The following is an 18,841-nucleotide window of genomic DNA, read 5'->3' as shown; positions in this document are numbered from 1 at the left end:
CAAAGTGGCAGTTGCAGGAGATTCATCAGAATTTCAAATTGGAATCCAGCCCATATCTGGCTACTGTCCTTATTTGGCTCCTCTGAGACTTTATTATATTTCAGCTCTGAGTACTGGGACACCTCTAGTTTTTCATCTGATATTTTAATGGAGACTCTCAGGTTATTCAAGGAAAAACAGGTTTATGGACAATGGCTTCTGGTATTTAGCAACCTTTCATTTTCTCTAACCATGTTCTTTGTTACCTTTATTTCTTAGGGGAGGTGGGGGTAGGGGAAGATGTCTTTCTCTTTCTGAGATATTTTGCTTGCTTATTTATCCAAATATGTAGGTTTAGCATGACTACCAGGCCCATTCACATGGTATTTCGATAGGGTTGGGTTCAGTGAGAGAAGGGACATTGTGTGAGGCTGGCCTTTTCATCAGGAAAAGCTGAAATAATTTGGAAAACTGGTAGCAGGCCAGACTTTTCATGTCCACAGTCTCACAGGCAGTAATGTGAGTAACCCTGTGGGGACTGGTCTGGGACCAGAAGGTTCTACTGATCTGACTACAAGGAGTCCTAGACAGTGAATAAGTAGGGCACTAGATGCTATTTCCACCAACCTCCAGTGTGGCAATCATTCTTCCTGAGAGGAGTACCTGGTGGTTCTGAAGCCAGTGAGCTGAACCCTGTGGAAACAGAATGCATGCTTTGGAGATGCACAAGCTTAAAATAGCCAGTAACATTCTAGATTTTAGTTGCTATGCAGTGATATTTTAAATAAGGGTCTCCCATCCAAGTTCCAAGGGCTCTTCAGAAGGAGCCCAGATGAGAGTGTCATCTTCTTCAGGAGAGCAGAAATGATACTTGTACCCAACATATGAACTTGTAGCAAGTGCTAATTATAGGATATAGTGTGTGATATGTCCTTAAGACATAAAAAGTGCATTCTAGCTAGGATAGAAACACCTTGAATCCCTTTGTCCAAGACCAAATCTTTTTTGAAATTTACAAGCCAGGGTTATTGTTAGCAGTGCAAACTCGAGCAAATCATTTTATTTCTCTGCAAGTCCAACTCCTTCATCAAGTATCAATTTAACTTATAACCTAAAAACATCATGTGCAAAGCTGGGAGGTTGTGGGAGGCACTTTAATCCCAGCACTTGGGAAGCAGAGACAGGCACATCTCTGTGAGTTCAAGGTCAGCTTGATCCACAGAGTGAGTTCCAAGACAGCCAGGGATACACAGAGAGACTCTGTCTCAAAAGACATAAACAAAAACAAACAAAAAACAGACAAACAAAACAAAACAGCAAAACAAAAACAAACCAAATTAAAAATCAAAAATTTTGTCATGCTTAAAGTTGGAAAATCAAAGTGTATAAGGAGCAAAAAGCAATTAGAAATTAATAATCATTTCATATCTCAGAAAACCCAATCAATAGTGGACAAATGTTTCTCCCCTCCTATTCCTTCTTTCTCTGATTCTCCTTTCTTTTTGTTTATTTGATTGCTCTTACATCACCCAGCTATCTAACTGGTCATATTCTCAGGTACCAGCTTTCTTTCCATACCTAGCTCGTCAACTTTTTGCACACTCAGGGATCCTACTATATAGAAGGTTGTGTGACAATTTTCTTTCTGAACTCAACAATGTTCCTTAACCTCTCAGCATCACAATTGTGGGCTGTCTTCTAGTCTGTAGAGAAGGAGATCTGGACAGCCCATAGCACTTAGCAATCAGCTGCTTCTAAGACATACTTATAGATAACTATATATTTGTTTTTCTCATATTTCTCTTTTCCTTCTAAGGATTGAAAAAAACTGAACCCAGTTTTGGGATCATATCTTCCAATTTTTCACCTACCCTCAGATATGCAGCTGGGCTTTCAGTGCTAAAAATGTCAAAGTTCCTACTTAAATTAAGGTTTGAATGCTATCCCAGAGATTCTTGATATAATGTGCTATTGGGGTGGTGATGTTATTTAAAACTCCCCTTGATACCAAGAATTCATGGTTTTTGTCTTTGTCATCAATAACTTCATCAGCAAGGTTCTCATACTCTACAGTGTGGGAATCCAAAAGCTATACATCATGAGTTTTACTTGGCAAAATCTGAGTTTATAAAGAATATTAAGATATGTTAATATTATATGTTTTCCTGTTATAAAGGTAATGATATTTGGAAAGTAGAGAAAAACATGCAGAGAGGTCCATTTCTTTGTTCAAAATTTTCAGTTGTATGCCATATATAATTACTTTAAAATATGTGTTTGTTTATATTTTTATTAATTCTTTGAGACCTTCACACAATGTGTTTTGATTATATTCATCCTCATTTATTTATCTGATTGCTCTGATATCTACAACTTCACCCAAAATTTCAGTGCTCTTTTAAAATCAAACAATCCACCAAGTCCAGTTTGTGTGGATTATATACTCTAAAGTGTGGGATCATCCACTGGAACATAGTTGACATCCTAAAGGCCCAAATCTTTAAAGAAAATTGGCATGTCCTATCCCAGAAGCCATCATCTATCTATAGCTTATCAATTAGGGGTGTGGGCTCTTGAATCCCTCTCCATTCTATGTTGTTAGGTAGAGTATTACTGACTCAGCCTTGTGAAGGTTCTGTGAAGCAGGTCTTAAATCCAACCAGAAAGTGGTTGGTTATTATACTGTACTGGTTTTGTGTGTCAATGTGGTACAATCTAGAGTCAGCAGAGAGAAAGGAATCTCAGTTGAAGAAATGCTTCTATGAGATCCAGATATAAGGCCTTTTCTCAATTAGTGATCAATGGGAGAGTACCTAGCCCATGGTCAGTGGTACCATCCCTGGACTGGTAAACAGGCTGAGCAAGAAAAATAATGTAAGCCAGTAAGTAGCATGCCTCCATGGTCCCTACATCAGCTACTACCTCCAGGTTCCTGTCCTGTTTGAGTTCCTATGCTGACTTCCTTCAGTGATGAACAGCCATGAGGAAGTATCACACAAATAAACTCTATTCTCTTCAACTTGATTTTTGATCATGGTGTTTCGTTACATTAATAGAAACCCTAACTAATACAGTTACCTCCATAATATTGTGCTACTATCACACCATGGGTATGTCTTGCTACTTTTGTCATTATTGTAGTTCATAGGGTTCCTAGCTGGACTGACGACTCATCCTTGCCCTAATTGCCTGTGCAACATCTAACCATCAAGTTCTGATGGGCGACTACAAACAAAGACAAAAGCCTGTATTGTTCTGGAAGTCTCTGGGACATCTCTGACCAACATTTGGAAGTGATTTGTGTGTAGGGTGGGAGAGAGGGATCAAGTCTCATTCTTTTACATTCAGGAGCTATTCAGTTTCCCCATTTGTTAAATATGCTATCTTTTTTTCAATGTACATTTTTGGCATCTTTGTCAAAAATCAGCTGGCTTTAGGTGCATAGACTTATATCTTTGTTCTCAAATCTATTCCTCGGAGTGAAGTGTCTGTTTTTGAGCCAATGCCATGCCACTTTATTGCTATGGCTCTGAAGTCAGGAATTGTGAGACCTCCAGCTATGTTTTTATTGTTCAGGATTGTTTTGACTATCCAGAGTCTTTTGTGTTTCTGCTTTTCAATTTCTGTTCAATTGAATCTGTAGATTACTTTTGGTAGGATGACCACTCACAGTATTGATCCTACCAATCTGAGAAATCTTTCCATCTGCCAACCTTTCTATGGTGTCTTCTTTAATTTCATTCTCCAGTGTGTTAAAGTTCTAATTATAGAGACCTTTCATTTTCTTGGTTAGGTTTATTTAGTCCAAGGTTTTATTTTTCCTTGAGGTTATTGTGAATGGGTTTATTTCTGTGATTTCTTTCTTACTTAGTCATTTGTCTTTGGTATATAGCAAGACCACCAATTTGGTATGCTGATTTTGGAACTTATCGTTTTGCCCAAATGTTTATCAGTGCTAGAAGTGTTCTGATAGAGGTATTGGGGGTATCTCATGTATAGAATCATGTTGATGGAGGAGGGTCATCTGTCTATGTGTTACCTTTATTGGTTAATTAATAAAGAACACTGCCTGGCCTGATAGGTCAGAACATAGGTAGGCGGGGAAGACAGAACTGAATTGTGGGAGAAAGAAAGCAGAATGAGGCAGATGCCATGATTCCCCTTCCTGAGACAGATGCTGGCTAGACTCATGCTGGTAAGCCACGACCTCGTGGTGACATATAGATTATTAGATATGGGTTAGTCAAGATTAGAACTAATGGGCCAGGCAGTGTTTAAATGAATACAATTTTCATGTAATTATTTCGGGTGTAAACTAGACGGGGAGCTGGATCCCGGTGGGAATGCAGCCTGCCGCTCCTTTTGCAACATCATGTCATCTACAAATAGGTATACTTTGACTTCCTTACTTATTTGTACCCCTTTTACTTCCTTCTCTTGTCTTAGTATTCTAGCTAGGACTTCAAGAACAATACTGACTAAGAATAAAGAGAATGGATGATTTTGTCTTATTCCTCATATTAGTGGGAAAGCTTTTGCTTTTTCTCCATTTTACATGGTAGTAACTATTGTCATAGTCTTTATTGTGTTAAGGCATATTTCCTCCATTTCTAATATCTATGGGACCTTTTGATCATGAAGAAATGTTAAATTTTGCCAAAGGTTCTTTCTGTGGAAATGATGATGTAATTTCTGTCCTGGATTCCATTTATATGGTGGATTCCATTTACTGTTTTCCACATGTTACACCACATCACATTCCTGGAATGAAACCAGCTTGATTATGGTGAATGATCTTGTCAATGTCTTCTTGAATGCAGTTTTCAAGTGTCTTATTGAGAAGTTGTATGTGCATTCACATCAAGAAGATTGGCCTATCATTCTCTCTCTTTCTTTCTCTTTCTCATTTGGGTTATGTGGGATTCCCCTCTGTATGCTGTGAATACCATTGGTTAATAAAGAAACTCTCTTGGCCCTGCAAAGAGCAGAATAGAGGTGGGCAGAAAAAACTAAACTGAATACTGGGAGAAAGAAGACAGAGTCACTGAGGCACCATGTTGCCACCACGAACAGACAGGCAGGAACCTTGCCGGTAAGCCAAAGCCATGTGGCAATACACAGATTAATAGAAATGGGTTAAATTAAGATGCAAGAGCTAGCCAATAAGAAGCTAGAGCAAATGGGCCAAGTAGTGATTTAATTAGTATAGTTTCTGTGTGGTTATTTTGGGGCTGAGCAGCCAGGAACAAACAAGTGACCTCCTACAACAGCTGGGTCTTTCTCTGGTTTTGGTATCAGTGTAATCTCGAGCTTATTAAAAGGATTTAGAAGAAACGTTACTTTCTTTTTTTTTAAGTTTATTGAATACTATGAGCACTGGCACGGTGTTTTCTTCTTTGAATATCTGGTAGAATTCTACACTGTCAGTCCTTAAGATCTTTCCAATTAGGAGATTTTAAAATTAGTTTTCTGTCCCATTGGTTGATATAGATATGTTTCACTCATTTATTTCATTTTGACTTGACTTTTGCAGGTCATATAAATCTAGGTATTTGACCATTTCTTTAAGATTTTCAAATTAATAGAATATACGTCAATGACTGCTGTAACATGTCCTCTTTTCATCTCTCATTTTAATTAGCTTGGTCCTTCTGTCTCTCTCTTTTTTTTTTTTGGTTGACTTAGCTAAGTTTGCCGATTTTATATTTTCCACATATAGTTACATTTTAAGTAAAAATTCTTATAATAAAAATTTTAGGAGCTGGACAGTGGTGATACATGCCTTTAATCCCAGCACTTGGGAGGCAGAGGCAGATGGAGTACTGTGAGTTTGAGGCCAGCCTTGGTCTACAAAATAAATTTCAAGACAGCTAGGGCAGTAACACTGAGAAACCCTGTCTTGAAAAGTCAAAATAAAAAAAAAATCAGATAGTATAATTAAGTTTATTTTTCAACATTTTCAAATTTCTTTATAAGGACTCATCAATCACTTTAAAATGTTTATGGGTTCTGCTTAACTTCCTACATACTATACATCCTTCAAAGGCAGCTGTAGGAATGGTGTCATGCTATTATTTTATGCAAATTATGACAACTTTTATGTGTATCATCTAACTGGTGGACATCAATCAAAAGTTAAAACAAAGACCAAGACTGTACTTGCAAATCAGAAATCTCCAGTGGCCTTCAAGTTGGGCATCAGCACACAAAAAAATGTGTTTCTTTATATTTTAAAGTATAGCTCTGATTGTTTTAAGCTTAAAAGACAAAAATTTCTGAATATATCATCAGAAGTAGTCATTGAATAAACTTCATTATTGGCAACCTGCCTTTCATTCTACTCAAAGGAAGTTACCCACTGTCAGTTTATCCCAAGTTTCAAAAAAGTCATACACTTTATAAATTTACTAAGGATCTATATGGCCTCATATAAATTGGAGCTATCAAGGTAAATTATATCAATGAATCAAAATATTGCAGGTTACCATTATATCCCTACAGACTCCTTAGGCAGTTAGGTGGTGCTGTTTAGAAGTGGCAGTCAACTCTGGGTTTTCTCTCCATCTTTATTTGAACTCATACAATGTGACATATGCAAATTTAGGAGTTAGACAGTTTTGCTAATAGAGAAGCTCTGGAGGTGGTACATGAATGCTAATTGTCATCCTTAAAATAATCCTTAGATACAAAAAAATTTTGAAATCGCTCTGGGATGATAAATACTTCTGCAAATCATATTTTTGTGAGCATGATTCATGTGTGTATATAACTTTTGACAGTGTGACAAGAGGTAGGGAGTAAGAACACATTGCTTCCCTTTCTGAAGTTTCCTGGTGCACAGACACAACTTTGGAAGTTCTGGTGAACCCAGAATGTCTGTATCTGACATTCTATTTTAGTTAAGAGATGAGTTCATGACATAGTTCTTTATTTTCCTAAGATGTACAATTTCCTCATTTGCACAGGTATTTGCATGTGCGTGTGCATGTGTATGTGTGTAATATATTGCAATTGAGTTTATCTTGGCCAGAGGTTGACTTGAAGTCTCTCATTTGATTTGAGAATGGCATTTCCATAATGTAAAAAAAAAGTCACTTAGGAATGGGAAAATAGCAAAAGATAAAAATAAACATTTAATGGAACAGAGAAAAAACAGAACAATATGAAAATATAAGAAAAGACTTTTTTATTTTGTTGCATTTTTAAATACTTAGTTTTTCTTAAACAATAGTTCCATAAAAATAATTTTATGAGATTAGTTTATTTGGACTAGTACTACCTTGGTTCAAACTTAGTTATAGCTGTTGCTTATTTAGAGAAGTCCTTAACCTCTGTGGCTTCACATTCCATCTATAAACTAGGGTAATAGTAGATTTGTCTGGCTTTTACCTCTACCTCAGTCTGAAAATGGCGATCCTGCCTCCAGGAATCATAAGAATGAGAATGAGAGTGAAACCTGTCTCCTCCGATTTTATATTCCTCTCTAGTGCTCGGATTAAAGGTGTGCACCACTACCACCAGGTTTCTATGGAGAACTAGTGTGAATACTGAGATTTCCTCTCTAGTGCTGGGATTAAAGGTGTGCACCACTACCGCCAGGTTTCTAAGGAGAACAAGTGTGAATACTGAGATTAAAGCGGTGTGCCACCACTGCCTGGTCTGTAATACTGATCAGTATGACTGTTTTACTCTCTGATCTTCAGGCAAACTTTATTAGAATACAAATGAAATATTACTACATAAGTACGTAGTAGTGAAAACTAGTTTAACACAGCCTTAGGGTTTTCAACCAAATTTTTACCAATGTTAAAAAGACCATGGCAGGAATGACTCAGCAAGTCAAGGCTGGAGCATAGGAAGCTGTGGGTAGGCTTACATGTCCGGTTGTCTGAGGAGCTCAGGGAGCTGGCAGTTAATGTTCTATCTGTACATTAGGGTGGTAGGAAGGGCGAAAATGTAGCTCCTGGCTGTAGTGAGTCTGTGATCTCTGCTTGTGGGAACAGAATTCTCTGGTTTCTGCTTCCTCTGTGTTCAAGAACCGAGTGACAGCCTGATTCTCCTTCTGTTTAACACGAAACACACAGAGAACGACAGTTTAAGAAAGGATTTGAATTGCCAGTGGTAGTTTACAAGAATGCTATGAAAAACAGTTTACAAAAACAAAAATAAATAAGAAACCAATCTTTCTTTTTATAATAATTAATGATTTTAAATTTTGTAGAACTGTGAAGGTCCATACAGTGTCTGACACAGATCCACACAGCTCATGGCAAACCTGGGCGTGCAGATGCAGGAGCGCCCAACACAGGGGCTCCTTCATCTCGGCTTCAGTCTTTCACCTGACTCCCCTGGTCCTCCTGTACAGGGGAGAAGTCTGCTGAACAGGAAGAGATACTGAAATGGATCAAGACACCTGGGGCTAGGGGCTAAAGTTTTCCCTTTAGAAGAAAATTGTAATGCAAAAATCTCTCCATTTGAAGCTACGGCATATGCAGTGCTATTCAAACATCAGCTGGAGTTGTTACCCACCCATGTGTGTGTCCTGCATATGCTCCTGTGTACTCATGGAGAAAGAGGACTCGCTGGGAGTTTCAGTGCTGTTAGTATTTTTGTATGTTGAAAAAAAAATTATGGACAAAATGGCTTCCTTTGAAAATACTCCTTACTGCAACAAATTTTCCTGATACTTCCGCTTCCTGAGAAAATCACCATGAGCTTGGTGTTAATCTGGGAATCTAGAAGTTCATGCCAATCAAGGGTTAGACACACATCAGATCTACCCAGGAGCCTCTAAGAAACAAGCAGGAATGTGTTTGAGGAAAGAAGAATCAGGGACATATTTACATATCTGAGTCATGTGGGAAGAGGAGGAAAGAAGGAAGGAAGAAGAAAAGAAGGGAGTGGAGGGAGGGAGGAAGGAAGGAAGGAAGGAATGAAGGGAAAAATGGAGGGAGGGAGGGAGGAAGGGAGGAAAGTACAGAGGAAGGAAGGAAGAAAGGAAGGGAGGAGAGGGAGGGACAGAGGAAGAAAGGAAGGAAGGAAGGAGGGGAGGGAAGGGGAAGGGAAGAAGTGATGGAGGAAGGAAGGAAGGAAGGGAGGGAGGGGAGGGGAGGGAGGGAGGGAGGGAAAAAGAAAGGTAGGAAGGAAAGAAAGAAGGAAGGAAAATTTCAGATGGTAATGCACTTTTTAAGGAAGTTAAGAATGGGCCAATGAGCAATTATTAGGAGGTTTCTTCCTAGGAACTCTGCCTAGACATGGCCATCCCCTTATCTCTGCTGTATTTAGTTGTTGGCTCATGTCAGGGTCTGGTAACTGCCACTTTGGTACCACAGCAGCAATGGGTCTGAAAGTATTGCAGTTGTGCCCATCTGTCACTTGGGACCTCTTCAGTAGACTTAACAGATAATTCCCATGACTGCTGAGTACACAGGAGTTGAAAATTTTCCTATTCCTCTGAAATCTCATATATTAAACACACACACACACACACACACACAGACACAGACACACACACACACACACACACGCAGGCACAAATGCATACGCATACTCAAATATTTGTAGTTTTGTGGTGGAGGCCATTCTTCTCCACATGTTGTTTGGAACTTGAATTGTGTGTAATAATAATTTCTGAATTTGAAAGCATTGTGTCAGCTCATAAAGAGCTTTTTCCATTCTTTTCAATAATGACTAGTAAGAAGGAATTTAAATGTTTGTATGGAAGTTATTTAAATGATCCCCAGTTGATTAGTGCTTGAGTTTCTTCCAGTTTTTGGCTATGACAAATGAGGCCATCTGTGTTCATCAGATTCCTTGGAAAATCAACTTACTAAGCAGAAACGTTTCTTTTGGCGCCTGGTTTCAGATGTCTCAGTCCATGGCCAGTTGGCCCTGCTGCTTTCGGAAGAATGGTCTTCTGGAGAACTCACCTCCCTCGGTGGTGAGCAGCAATGGAATAGATAGGAAGGGACTTGGATCCCACTGTGTCCTTCAAAGGCTGCCCCGATGATGGTCCAGATCATTTCTACCCAGCTCCTCCCCTTAACTCCTATGTATTCCAGTAACTCCTTGTAGTGCTGTGGAGTTGGAACCTAGCCTTCCAGTGCATAGGCCTTTGGGGGACGTTTGGGTCTCAAACCAAAGCATCATCATCCATACCCATGTCACAGGATATTCTTAGGCACACACACAGCTTCTTACACAGGGCAAATCCCTATCACTGGAACTGCTGGGTAAAAGGCACGCAGACTAACTTCTGATAGGTGTTACCAAATTTGACTGTGTGGCTCTATCCCTTATCCTACTGCAGCTGTTATTAGGAAATCATAATTCATTGCCATTTTGCCAATATAGTGAATGAAAAAGCATACGTGCTTTGCACAAATCAGATTGAAAGGAGTCCCAGTGTCCATGATTCTATAACATTTCCTCCTGTTAGGTCGGTGATGGAGTCTATTCTGTGTTAGGAGCCTGAGGTGTGGCTTGTCTGAGCTTGAAAGCTCAACTCAGAAGAAAGAAAAAGGAAATGAAATATTCCTCACCGAGTATCAATCACCAAACTCTGAAATGACACCAGGGATGGCACTGTTAGAGAGTTCTTTTGAAATCTGAGAAAATTTCAAACTCCAGAGGCTTCTATTAAAGTAAAAATACTCTCTTTGACCCTCATCTATAATCTGACATCTATACTTCATAGATCGGAAAACTAAATTCTTACCTTCTGCCATCTTCAACCAGGGTCACGGAACTAGGTGGTGGCAGAGCTCAGGCTAAAACTAGGTTTCTGACTCCAGCTCTGGTTCTCCACACTATCAGAATATAAATAGGGGTTATTTTAATATAATCACAGCAAGAGATGCTGTAGTTAGGAAACCCCACATAATTACCATGGCATTTTAGTAGAATAGAGAAAATGGAAGCTAAAAGCACTAATGTTTAATATTTGAGAACAACAATTTATATAATTACATCACCATGAACATTTATCAAATCAAATGTTGTAGCTATGGGTAAAAAAAATACTTATTATTATTTTTTAAGGAGAAGCCTGAATACTTTGTTTTTCTTAAAGGTTATAGTTTCTATGTTACTACATATAGTCCATATTTATCTATATCATCTACAGACATGTTTACACATATGTTGTATATTAATGATGATCTTCATGGTATAAATAGCTTAAGTGAGTGGTCTTCCCATTTTTCAAATTTCCCACTTAAGCCAGTAGTGTGACCCTCAGAGAGTCCCTAGTCTGTGGCTTCTCAGAACTGTCAGATAGCATTGCTTTGATTGTATCACATTTATATTCTTGGTATAACTAATTTACACATGTGACTTCAAACTTTCTCAGATCTCTGAATATTGATACATTTTTTTTCAATCTTGGATTTTGAATCAAAAAGAGAAATTCTGGCTAAGATGCTCATAGGGCCCGTTTCTTAAATATAGGTCACCAACTTTGGCCTCTCAGCTCTCCTTTAATCCTAAATAGGAAGGTTTTTCCCCCTGGTTTGTATTTTCTTTGAAGTCTCCTGCACTTTCTTTAGGCAATTGCTAGGACTTTTTACCAACCCTCCCTCCATTTTCTCATTTATGTATAAATTCTTTTCAGTATGATCTCAGACTTTTGAGATCATATTGAATTTTTCCTAATCTTTTAAAATTGTAAACCAAAATACATATAATAAAAGTAACACAAAGCTGCCAGGTAGTGGAGGCACATGTCTTTCATCCCAGAAGCTGGGAGGCAGAGGCAGTCAGATCTCCATGAGTTCAAGGCCAGCCTGGTCTACAGAGCTAGTTCCAGGACCGCTGTGGCTACACAGAGAAACCTAAACCTAAAACAAACAAAAAAGGCCATCTTGCTCATTTAAAGGACTCACCATCTCTCTATTTTCCATACAGTTTATTCAAGAACCCAGTGTATTTTTCTACTGATGGCCTTGTCAGTGGTTGTATGACTGCAATGCAAATTGTTAGGTTTTTAGCATGCCACATATTCTGCAAATTGGCAACAGATGCAACACATTTATCAGACTTAAGAATTTCAACTTAAATGTGGGTGGTGTGATCATTAATAGCCAGGCGTGCAATATCTGGTTACTTAACATTTCTGTAAAATCCATTTATTTATTGAGAATAGTAAGACTTATACCGCATTCATGCTTCCACGTCCTTTGAATCACTTTTAGATTACCTATTATATACCATGCAATATAAATTTTATATGTAGGACTATTACATTGTACTTTCAAAGCAGATAATAACAAGAAAATGCCTGTATATGCTTAGTACAGATGCAATTCTTTCTGAAGTTCTTGATTAACAGCTTCTTGAATCCATGGATTCAAAAGGCCCACTGTTTATCACACTTTGAACATGTGTGTTCATATATGCATCACTAAATGCATAGCTATGCTTCTTTGTTAAAGTTTTTTTATTACTCTCGGGTTTAAAATGGCTTACTCCATTTTCACTGCCGAATTATATTGTGTACGGCTCTTATTATAAACAGTACACTCTTGTTTTGCCCACTCATTGCCTTTGCTACTACTTTCCATTTCCCTTTAATTTATTTTACCAATTTCACATTTATTTACCTATTTTTTTTACTTTAGATTATCAAATATATCTTAGAGAGAAAGCACATAGAAAGTTTACTTGCCTATGTATGAGAATATATTTTGTTCTTCCTTTATTTCCATAAACCCCAACTTTCATCTGGTGTTCTCTGTTCTCCTGAGGAATGTCCTTTAGTGTATCTTCTACACAGACTGGGGGCCCTGAATTCTCTTCTGTCTGGAAAGGACTTCATTGTCACTCATTTTTGAAGGACGATTTTACTAGCTATAGGTTCTGAAATGACTAAGTAAATAAAAACTATTTATTTAATTTATATGTGTGTGTGTTTGCCCATGTGAGTTGATGTGCCCTGGAAGCACACAGGAACCTGTGAGGCCAGACCGGGGTGTGGCACTACATCTCGGAAATGAGTTGTAGATGGTTGTAAGCCACCACATGGGTGCTGGGAACTGAACCCAGGTCCTCTGAAAGAACAGTAAGCATTCTTAATCACTGAACTATTTCTCTTACAGCTTTACACCTTTTTTGTTTGGTTTTGTTTGTTATTCAAGATAGGCTTTCTCTGTATAATGCTGGCTGTCCTGGAACTCGACCAGACTGGCTTCAAACTCACAGAGATCCATCTGTCACTGCCTCCTGCGTGCTGAAATTAAAGGTGTTAAGACATGTGCCACCACTGCCCAGTGCTTTGTGTCTTCATAATGTGACTTGTAATGTTTATTTTTTGGCTTCTGTACATCTCATGTTGATCATGGAGAACCAGGGAAGCAGAATTTCTGTCTAAAAATGAGCAGTTCTCTTGGTTTTTGCAAAGTTTCTTTCCTTTGCCTATTATAATGGAATACGCTTATTGTCCCAGCATTTGGGAAGCTGAGGTAGGAGGATCAGTTGATCCCAAGAGTGTGTGGTCAAGCTTGGCAACATATCAAGAATCTCTCAACAAACAAACACACTTCCTTCTTTCCACACTCTCTCAGCACCAGCTGTGGGTCCCCTGGATCTGAGACTGTAGTGGGACTTCAGCCGCCCACTGCCTCAATTCAACTTTGCGTGGCACATCTCTGAAGGGAGTCTCTCCATACCTAAGCCTCCACTCAGAGGCAAACACCTTACTCTTTATTTGTTGCTTGGCAATTACTTACGATTAGGGCATCGTTCAATATTTTTTTTAAAAAAATATATTACTTTACCCTTCAAATATTCTCAGGGACATTTATATTGTTATAATTTTTCTTTCAAAGATCCACAATCTTGAAATATCATCCTCCCTTTTATATTTCCTGAACCTGGGACTCCACTCATAATCAGAAAATATGTGGGGTACAAGTCCATTTATGGTAGGTGGAGAGATGGCTCAATCATTGGAGCCCATACTGCTTTTGTAGAGGACCAGAGTTTGGTTCCCAGCACCCACAGCTGATGGCTCCTCACCACCTCAGCTCCAGAGGATCTGATGACTTCTTCTGACCTGCATTGTACTCATGTCTACAAGAACACCCCAAAATATATTTAAAAATAAAAATAAAGTATGTTGAAAAGAGATTACCAACATGAGGTTTTACAAATGAATACCTTCTCATTGATCAAAACAGAGATTATTTCCTCCACTTTTGAAAGTTGAAATAAATGTCCAGATAAACCATATATCAAGTCTTTGTCATTCTTTTTTTGCAAACATTCAGAGGTCAAATGATAACTGGGATAAGTTCTGCTTTGTGCAGAGAATGATTTTGAGGTGGGAATGACTGCCAGACAGAAGGGCACACAGTCTTGGCTACCTGTGCCTCCTGCGGTTTAAATGTACCATCCGAGTCTTCAGTTCAGTTGAGAAACAAAGGTAATATGCTTATTCACTTTTCAGCAACAGTCTCTTGAGGGGCTCCTAAATTGTAGCCATCGTTCTAGATATATAACATTGTTCTGAGACTATAAACGTGACCAAATGGGCAAATCCAGCCCCCAAAGAGCTTGCGTTCTGCATTCACGTAGCGGCTCCTGGAGGTTAGATGAGATCTAACATAAAACATAGTTTAGAGCTGATGCATGGTAGCTCTTCGATAGACGTTGATTCTTTCCTGCCTCTTTTAATAAATGCTTTCCCTCACTTCTAAAATGGATACTTTTAATTTGTTTAGTTCTTTGGCATTATTATTTCAATAGTCGATAGTTTCCTAAGCAACCTCCCAAATGATAGAATCAAGGCTTAAGTCAATGCTAACAAACTTTGTTTTGACTCACAGCAGTTTAAAACCCTGTTTCTACTGTCGTTGTTTCCAAATATCCGCAGTCTCCCTCAAAGACTTATCCTTATGCATAGGGAACTCAGGAACCAGGACCACCCTGAGCTGGCCGTGTGAGACCCTCTTTAGGGATACCCAACTCAGAAACTTTTGAAGTCTTATATAATCACCCTGTCTTCCTAAAGAAACATTAAAGTATTTGGATTCAAGCCAAAGAAACATAAACTAGTCACACCAAGACACATAATAATCAAATTGCTAAACACAAATGAGAAAATATAAGTGATTAGAAAAACAGAAATCAAGACAGAGGAGATGCTATTACAATGGGGACTGATTTATCCTGAGAAACAACAGCACAAGAGAAAGAAATGGAGAGACTTTAACCTGCCAGTGATACTTCAAATCCTCCGAATCCTGACAGGGTCATTTTATAAGACTTCAAAAGTTTCTGAGTTGGGTGTCCGTAAAGAGGGTCTCACATGACCAGCTCAGGGTGGTCCTGGTCTCTGAGTTCCCTATGCATAACTGGATGTCATCCTGCATGTCACAGACTTTACTCATAGTGGCACAGGAGAGTTTGTTCTGTTTGTAGCCAAATTCAGTGGGCAGAACATTCTCCTTAAACCTTTCTTAGCTTTGGCAGCTGGGGTGTGGGATGGTGCGATTACATCTTCATCTCCTCTCAGTGACCTTGTCTTTTTATTTTACCTAAGCTTTTGCCTCTCTCTAAAATGTACAACTTTTGATAGCCAAAAATTTATTTTCTCTTTTTCTTACACACGTGGGTCTTTTGTTTGTTCTTGGTTTCTGTTTTTTTTTCTGTTGTTGTTGTTGTTTGTTTTACTTTTTGAAAAGCACATTTCTCCATTTCCATGGTTTGAATTGACCTATATAGGGGTTTGCCCTGTTTTTATAAGACAAGAGCTCTTGGGCTTTAATCACAGCTCTGTGCCTACCTGCTATGGTTGAGTCCAGATGTGTCAGGAAGATTCAAGATTCTGGTTCTTATGCCAAGAGTTTTTGAGGTAAAAGTAGCAAAGGGGATTTAAATCTCTTAATGGCAGAGAAACTGGGATTGGCTGGAAGTTAGTGCTCTGCCTGAGGGATTGGTAGTTCCTTCTGATTGTTTGGGAGGCCATGACATCTGAAATACGGGGTTTTTTTGAAGGCGTTTTTTTTTTCTTTTATTTCTCACCTTTTGTAGATGTGCAGTTTAGGTTCTGATCCACATTATCTGCCACATTTCACTCGTTATTTAGAGCACCACATGAGAAAATTAGGGTTGACCTAATTTTCTTAAAAGTGAAAAGTTATTTTGTCAAATTTCACATAAAAGAAAATGATAAGGCCAACTAATAACTCTAGTTCCTAGATTCAAGGTTAGTTCTATTTCAGTTGCACCTTATTGATTCTTTGTGGCTTTTGTAATATCTGCTAGAAAACTGTTCTCCCATGCTGGCCTGATGGTGCCTCGAGATCCTATAATTTATCTCTCTCATCTCTTTTTTTTACCACAGGTGAGTACTTTCTCCCAGGCTTTTTGCTCCCAGATTTTCCCACAGGCTCTCAGGCTCTTACAGACACAGCAATCCCTAGCGATGCTGGAGTGGCCTGTGCCCACTTGTGCTTATGGCACAGTTCTTATGGGCAGAAGAGTGGGATGCCCAGAAGCCTGCGCTCTTCAGCATATTCTTGAAGCTGGATGTCCTCACAACAGGGCATCTTGGGAAGAGAACATAATCTAGGTCTTCACACAATGAGGGAAAGGCCCTGCAGAAAGGGGAATAGAGAAGGTGACAAAGAAAGCTTTTGGAATTGTACTTTCCACAAATATAGGAAGGCTCAGCCTAGTCTAAACCAAGACCGAGATTGGTTTCTGAACTTTCTGAAACCCAGGGGACTCCTTTTTGTCGTCACCTGACGCTTCGGGATAATTTGTGTGCACATTAGGTTTGACATCACTGCCTTTTCAGCAATGAAGAATATTCTCTCAGTGAAGAATATTCAGATGTTTGAATGAAATAATGCTTTGTATAAGAACTGAGCTGATCAGTGTGGTGGTTTCAGGATGGGTCTTCGGATTCTTTGATTCCTCAACTACTCATCCTCCTCCTAGTGATTTGCCTTTAAGGAATGGCGTGTGGTGTCTGGATTAGGGTGTAAATGACATCATGATTTCTGCCTGGTCTTGGATCACTTACATTGGGGAGATTTTTTTTTCAAAATTAAACCTTTATTCAAGTGTCTCTGTGGAAAGACCCATGTGACTGGGATGAAGCCACTTATCAACAGCTAAAGAACTCTCTTGCAATTCTTGTGCATGTGGGAAGAATATACATACTTTATAAGTTGTGGAGGCCTTAAAGTATGTTCGTAAGTATGTTAATGCTCCTTTATTGAAAAGTAGAATCCAATTCTCTTTCCCCGGTAATAAAAAAATATAGCCAGCTTTATTAGGGATGAGTTCAAGAAGTGTGTTCATGGTCATGCCACCCATAAATTGCTGGGTCACATGCTCTTAAGAATGCTACATGCTTTGATGTGGCTTGAAGTTTTCACTCATTTTAAATAGGAAACTACACGAGCTTATTTTGTACATGTTTTGTACGAGTCAGTATTAACTGCTTTTGATAGAGCCTTGGGGTCACTGGCTATCTTCATAGTTGCCCTCTCCCCCCACACCCATTTATTGGTGTATATTTATTATACAAAGTAAGAGTTTCATTATGACACATCTTTAAATGTATATAATGTGCTTTGATCCTAACCACAGGCTCTAGTGTTCCTTTGCATGATCCCCTCCTCTTCTGGGAGCAGCTTCATCTACGTATAGCAGGAACTGTCACTAATAGCTTATCCAGTTATCAGATTCCTTATGGCTTTTTCAAACAACATTTCTCTTTTCCCCTTTCTCCGTATTCTCTTCTGATTGCCTCTCTCCATTCAAATCTTTCCACTCACTCCTATTGTTCCCCACTTGTGTATCATACATGTTTTGCTGTCCCCACATCCCACTTTATAGAATATCTTCATGCTCCTTTCTAGTTTTCTGGTCTCTGTACACACTCATTCATACATGAATTGCACATAAGAGGAAACAAAATCAGCCTGCTGTCCATGGCTTTCTATTATAAATCTATCAGCCTCGGAGGAGCTGAGGTCTCTTTGCTGAGCTAGCCTTGTGCATAGACCCTACCTGCTGAGCTAGCCTTTTGCATAAAGGCCCCTCCCCACTTCATCTTAGGCTCTTTTTCACAGGTGCTACTCTTTTTGTTGGTTCATTAGTGCCAGTGCTATTTGCATTTTTAACTCTGCCTCGGCCCTTGCTTCCCAGAGGACCCGGCCGGGAGTGGTTCCAGGAATGTTTGGAGGAAACAGGTGGTACGGTGAGGCTGGAGCTTGGATCACTCGCAGCCTTGCCCACAATGAAAATACCATCCCAGGTGGTACTGGGGGCACACAGAGTGTCTCTGGCATAAGGCTTTGGCCAAAAGGAAAAAAGAAAACCTTTCATAAATTGAGAGAATATTGCAAAGCAATGCTCTGGGCATTTGAAAACATAAAAGAAACAGTTCATGCAAGGAAAATGGGATTGGCTGCTTGACATAAGGTTTATTATTGCCCCGTGGGAAATAATGAAAAGCTGGGACCATTTACAAATGGAAAACCTGGATCCGAAGTCCCCTTGGAAGTAGTTTAGAAAGAGGAAATGATTATCAGTATTTGGAGAAAGGACAAAAACCCAATTTAGGATTAGAGTCTTATGCTTCGGAAATTATTAGGCTTACAGGTGATGTAGATAAAGTATGCTAAGATCAGTGCCCTGGGTGAGAGGAACTGGAATTCTGTCACATGAGGTGGAGATAATGTTGGCTGTCTCCCGCACAATGGCTCTCAGCACTCCTCTGAATTCTTAGAGTATGGGGAGATTGCCTCTTCCCCTATCAAGACCTAATGCACAAATCACATAATAAAACATATAGGTCTTCATCAAGGGAATATGTCTACCTCACCTATCCAGATATTGCTATTCTCTT

This window comes from Myodes glareolus, chromosome 10, assembly GCF_982192425.1.
Source record: "Myodes glareolus chromosome 10, mMyoGla1.1, whole genome shotgun sequence".
Lineage (NCBI taxonomy): Eukaryota > Metazoa > Chordata > Mammalia > Rodentia > Cricetidae > Myodes > Myodes glareolus.
Note: the sequence above shows the minus strand (reverse complement) of the source record.